The 6,283-nt window shown below is 36.6% G+C and overlaps 1 non-coding gene across 1 annotated transcript; it reads left to right on the top strand.

Annotated features, from left to right (window-relative positions):
* Positions 1–4,852: 4,852 nt before the first annotated feature.
* On the top strand, positions 4,853–4,925 carry TRNAG-CCC. Its single transcript has one exon. It is a non-coding gene; the product is annotated as a tRNA-Gly (tRNA).
* The last annotated feature ends 1,358 nt before the right edge of the window (positions 4,926–6,283 follow it).

Here is a 6,283-nt window from a genome sequence, read left to right as displayed (position 1 = left end):
CTTTTAAAGTAACTAGTAAGAGAATAAAACAGCGAGGCTGCAATAAGATGCCATTTGATACCTACTAGGATGACTACTAGATGACCTACTAGTAAAGAAGACTGACAATAACGTGTTGGCCAGGACATGGAGATATTAGAACCCTTGAAAAGCTAAGCATGGAGTGACAGTATGACCCAGCATTTCCATTCATATGTATACATCAAAAAGAATTGAAAACAGGAACTCAAACAGAGACTTGTACGTCTATGCTTGTGTGTGTGTGAAGTTGCTCAGTCGTGTCCAACTCTTTGCAACCCCATGGACTGTAGCCCACCAGGCTCCTCTGTCCATGGGATTCTCCAGGTAAGAATACTGAAGTAGGCTGCCATTTCCTTCTCCAGGGGATCTTCCCAATCTAGGGATCGAACCCGTGTCTCCTGCATTGCAGGCAGACGCTTTATCCTCTGAGCCACCAGGGAAGCCCTATGTCTATGCTTATAACGTCATTATTCACAGTAGCCAAAAGATAGAAACAATCTCAGTGACTCTGGAGAGATGAGTGAATAAACAATGTTAGAACTTCAGAAATCTTTGGTTTGGGAAATGTCTTATTGCTTCTTTCATAATTTCTTCTCTCCGTGTTCTTTGTTCTTCCTTTGTGAGACTTCTGCAAGATATTTTACCTCCAGGAATGGTCCTCTATAACTCTTACCTTTTCGCTCATATTTCTTTCCTTTTTTGCCTTATATCCTGGAAAATTTTCTTCCTTTTATCTCTCAAACTTTCTATTGAATTTTAATTTTAGAAATCATCATTTTAGTTTCCAACCATTCTTTCTTACTTTTATCATCACATCCTTTTTTTGTTATAAAGGAGGCAGTGTCACTTTTAAAAAATATGAGGATATTAGCAGGAGGGTTAAAATATTTTCACTCTCTCTGTGTTAAATTATCTCTATCTCTGCAGTTTTTCTTAATGCTTAACTTGATCTCTTTTGCATTACAGGTTTTCCTCAAATACCTAGCATATCTTGGTTTTCAATAAATATTTTAAAATTATGTAGTATAAAAATGAAATGTTTTAAAATTATATAGTATAAAAACTTTAATGTGTAAAAGGATGATGTCTACTGCCAGGCAGGTGTTGGCAGGTGGACTTATTAGTATTTAAAGTGAAGTAGTTAGTGTAAGCTATCACACCAACTACTTAACTAATTCAATCTGCTTTTTCTTTTTTTTTTTTCCTTCAGAACTCCCTGCCCTTGTTTTTAGCCTAGGACTTCAAAACCTAGATACTATGCATTCTATTTTTTTAAATATATTGTGTTAGTATTTATTTGGCTAGGCAAGGGATCTTTTAATTATGTCATGTGGGATCTAGTTCCCTGACCAGGGATTCAACCCAGGCCCCTGCATAGGGAGTGAGGTGTCTTAGCCACTGGCCTGCCTGCCTGCTAAGTTATTTCAGTCATGTCCAACTCTTTGGGACTGTATCGACTGTAGTCCATCAAGGTCCTCTATCCATAGGATACTCCAGTCAAGAATACTGGAGTGGGTTTCTATGCCCTCCTCCAGGACATTTTCCCCACCCAGGGATCGAACCTGTGTCTCCTATAGCTCTTGCATTACAGGTGGATTCTTTACCACTGAGCCACCAGGGAAGACCTCTTAGCCACTGGACCACTGGGGAAGTCACGCTGTACATTCTTTGTGTGCTGAAGAGAGGCATAGAGAGTTTTGATCATGCCACATATAGACTTAATTTCTTTATTTTTCATTTCTACATTTTTTTTTTTTTCTTGGCCTCTCTTGTCTTTGGCCTGAGTCCTTAGTCTCTGGTGTGTTCTCCAAGGTGCACCAGCTCCCTAATTAGTGCAGCCCCTCTGGTAGTATTTCGTGGTGTAGATTTTTCTTCACTCTGCTCAACAGTTAACAGCTCTCTATCTGATTTCTGTCTTCCAGATATGGAATAATTTGCTTGGTGATGACCTGCTCCCACTCTTGTTGTTTTGGGTTTGTACCATTTTGATTCCTTTGCCATTTGTCAGGTGATATTGGGCATGAAAAACACACATAACTGGTCTGTTATTCTTCTACTAGGAAGAAATATTTTGTTAAATAACTTTTCAGAGGGTATTTTCTGTATGAAAATTATCTAAAATATACATCTCTGATGCTAGAACTTTAGAGGTTCTGAGAATGAACTTAATGTTGAGGTGTTTAAGTAATTTTGATTCAGTAGGTGGCACTCTTTCCTAGTTTAACTCAATCCTAAATTAGTGTTTGAATTTCAGTTCAGGGTAGAAAGATTTTATTTATCCTTATAATCCAAATAAATGTTTTCAGAATTGGGTTGTCAATTTTGACCAATTTATATTTTCACAACTTAAAATGTTTGAATTAAATTTCAAAGTAAAGATCTGAAAAAAATCTAAAACTAAAATCTCCAACATTTCCAAATTTCTAAAACAGTAGTGTTAATAGTGACTTATGCTCTATCAAAAGTTAAAAATAATTAAAATCTTACCAGAAGTCCTGAGTACTAAAGACATTCAGATTCAAGCTGTTAAATATTTTATAAATATCCTCTTTTCCACTCCAGTATTCTTGCCTGGAAAAGTCCATGGACAGAGGAGCCTGGCGGGCTGCAGTCCATGGAGTTACATGACTGAGCATGTGTGCACAAGGGTGGAGGGAGATGGGTTGGTAGCAATAAAGTGGTAGAACTAAAAAAAAAAAAAAAAAAAGTCCTCTTATTGCATGGACAGATTCATTTCATTCTCTTTTCTTCTCTATCCCTCTTTCTGAATATTCCCCCAATATATCAGTATTTTAAATGTACTGATATATTTGTACAATCTGTAGAGTAAACAAAGCAAAATGTCTGTTAACAATCCTATAATCAAAAATAATAGTCAAGATACATGTTAGGCAGTTAAGTAAATACTAATACGGTTTAGGGAAACATTGAGTGCTTTTGGAAAACTTTACATAATCTATAAATAGCAAGCAAGTACAGAGAAACGTCTTTACTTCCTGTTCAGAATTTGCAAATAATTTACCGGTCTGTAAATCACTCTTGAAATTGTAATATTCAATGTTCACATAAATCTTATTAGGTCTGAAGCAAACCATGAAATGTTAGAGCTTTAAGGGACTTTGGAGAGTATGTCTATTTAATGATCACAAACTTGTTTTGTTTATTACTTACAAAGTGAGCTCTTTAAAAATTATGGTTTTTAACAACATTGGAAAAATATTCTAAGAGTTAAAACAACTTACTTTAAAAGTTCACGGGTAAGTGTGTGACCAATTTTGACAAAAAATATAAAAAATATTAGTAATGAGAAGACTAAGCTACTCTGAGAACAATTGTCGGTCAGTCTGGAAACCTCAGAGTGATGCTAGGCTTATGTAACTGTGGGTGAACGGTGACTTTCTCTTTTATTTTTCTATTGTTTTATTTAAAAATATTTACTTTTAGGATTTCCCCAGTGGTTCAGTGGTTAGGACTCCAAGCTGCCAAGGCAGGGGGTATGGGTTTGATCCCTGGTGGGGGAACTAAAATCCCACATGCCACATGGTTTGGCCAAAATATTAAAATAAATAAAATGAATATGAAGAGGAAACCTTAAAAATGTAAAAATAAATAAATAAATAAAGACACTTTAAAAATACATACATACATAAAAACATACTATCACAGAACCATGTGGCCTTAAATATACCCAGAATTTGGCCAGATAGCCTGAAATGTTTCAGGATACTTTAAGTTTCAAATGCTTGTCTACAAAATTCCAGGCATATTGAGTCTCCTTGTTAGTCCATAAGTTATTTCTGTTCTTCAATAACTGAGCCACACAGATAATAGTATTTGACTAATTCAAATATATCTTGAAGGTTTCATTCCAAAGACAATCAGAGAAACTTTAAAAAATGATAATACTCATGAAGATTATCCTATGTTTTGAAGTTATCATTCCACTAAAGAGCTCCCCAATTTTTCAAAATTGACTCCATTGACTTCAGAACAGTTTAGTAGTAGGAAATAAGTGGAGTGCCTACTGACTCCTTACCTTCTGTTCCTATTTTTCTGTCTCTGTCTCTCTGTGTATGTATAATAAAGATTGTAATCTTCAAACTAAACGCAATCTGTTTGCAACCTTATAGTCTGAAATCAAGTTGTATATATAGAATTTTAGTGAGGACCTGCACTGCCTTAACTAAATCAGCAGTGCTGTGGAATTTATAAGATTTTCTTTTTAGTTTCAGATTCCAGTGATACCTTGGTGCAGCAACAAAAAGTAGAATGCTGTGAATCAGTAAGTGTTCTGAGGAGTGCATCTCTTAGATCCTTTTAATTCTTCCCAAAGCTTTTTATCTGAGGAAATATTTTAGTAAATATTTCAACAAGTTCCCCCAACCCTGTATCTCATTGCATTAAACCTCCAATCTTTGCTTCATTTTTTTTTTAAAGAGCTCACAAAGCTGACCATATGAGCATACTCTCACTTTCAAACTTCGTACAGTTATGAAGTATTTATGCAATGGATGGCGGGCATACCAGCCTTTCCCTCTGACTTCAATAATTTGGAGAAAATTCCTTTTTTCCCCCCATTTATTGCAGATGATCCATTAGCACAGCTCAGTATTTCCATGTTTAGAACCAGCTCCTCAATTTCTTATCTACTGGATAGTTAGGCACCACTGGCCCATGTGTGCAGGCTAATTTGGTAAACATTATTTTGCTGCAGTTCCTGGCAGACAGAATTTGGTTTGAAACATATATGTTGGCTAGCCCTAATCTTTCCACAGAAAGTAAAGTTAATTTTTGGAAGAGTTCAAAGATTTAAGACTGAAGATTTGGGACTTCCCTGGTGGTCCAGTGGCTAGGACTCTGTGCTCCCAATGCAGGGGGCCAGGGTTCAATCCCTGGTCAGGGAACTTGATCCCACATGCTGCAGCTAAGGCCGGGAACAGCCAAATAAATAAATAAAATAAATAAATATATTTAAAAAAAAGACTGAAGATTTCTGTTTTCTTAGTGTGAAATTGAGACTAGGACCCCAATCTTCTTTTTTTAAAAAATTTTTATTGAAGTATAAAAAATGTTTTATTGAAGTGTAGTTTATTTAAAACATTGTGTTAGTTTCTACTGTACATCAAAGTGACTCACTTATACATATATACACATTTTTCCATATTCTTTTCCATTATAGTTTATCACAGGGTATTGACTCTACTTCCCTGTGCTGTAGGAGGACCTTGTTGTTTATCCAGTCTGTACACAATGGTTTGCATCTGCTAATCCCAAACTCCCATTTTAGCCCTCCCCCAAACCCTCTCCTCCTTAGCAACCACAGGTCTGTAGAACTCCAATCTTCTTATTCAGTAAGTTCAATAAATATTTTAAGTGATATTTTTCTGCTAAAGCAAGAACATTATATATATATATAGATCTTAGGGTTTTTCTGGACAGACATGGGTATATATAAATAACTATAATACTTCTAATAGAAATATATGCAAAGATTGAAGACAGTACCAAAGTTCTAATGATTATTAGGTCTGTTGTGGGAGTGGGGAGAGAGATATGGCAATTCTTCATGAGGAGGGCTTTGAGGAATGGGTAAGAGTTTGGTGAGCAGATGAAAGTGGGGGTGGGGTTGGGGAGAGGGTGAGAATATTTTGAAAGAATGGAGAGTAGGTGCAAAGGCAGGAAGATATCAGAACTATACTTTTTCTACAGAATGCAAGGAGTTTGAGAAGTCTGCTGAAGTCTAAGCGGGGACAGGGAGTAGGGTCATAGAACGAGGTGGTGTGATGTGACCCTGGAGAATCTGGATTTGGAAGAGCTTTATTTGCCAAGTTAAGGATTTTGGATTTTATCTTGAAGCTGATGGAGGGTTATTAAAGAATTTTAACTTAGTGTCTCAGTTTCTGCCACTCTGATAGTGGTTGAAGGTGGAGGCGATGCTGGCAAGAGTAGACCCATAGAAACCAGGAAACTATTGTGTGTAATTCAGATGAGAGATATTTCCCACCTCTATGTGAAAATTGCTCAGTCGTGTCCAACTCTTTGCAACCCCATTGACTGTATAGTTCATGGAATTCTCTAGGCCAGAGTACTGAAGTGGGTATAATCTGCCACTCTTCCCTTCAATACAACCCCTGGCACCTGTCCTTCCTGTCAGTCTCACCCCTTTTCTGCTCTGGGCTTCCTGCCTTTGATCTGTTGCCTCTATTGTCTGCCCTGTCATCATGTTATTGACTATTCTGAGTTATTTTAAATCTCTCTCTTC

The sequence above is a fragment of the Cervus canadensis genome, chromosome 6 (genome assembly GCF_019320065.1).
Source record: "Cervus canadensis isolate Bull #8, Minnesota chromosome 6, ASM1932006v1, whole genome shotgun sequence".
NCBI lineage: Eukaryota > Metazoa > Chordata > Mammalia > Artiodactyla > Cervidae > Cervus > Cervus canadensis.
This window is presented reverse-complemented; position numbering and strand designations above follow the sequence as displayed.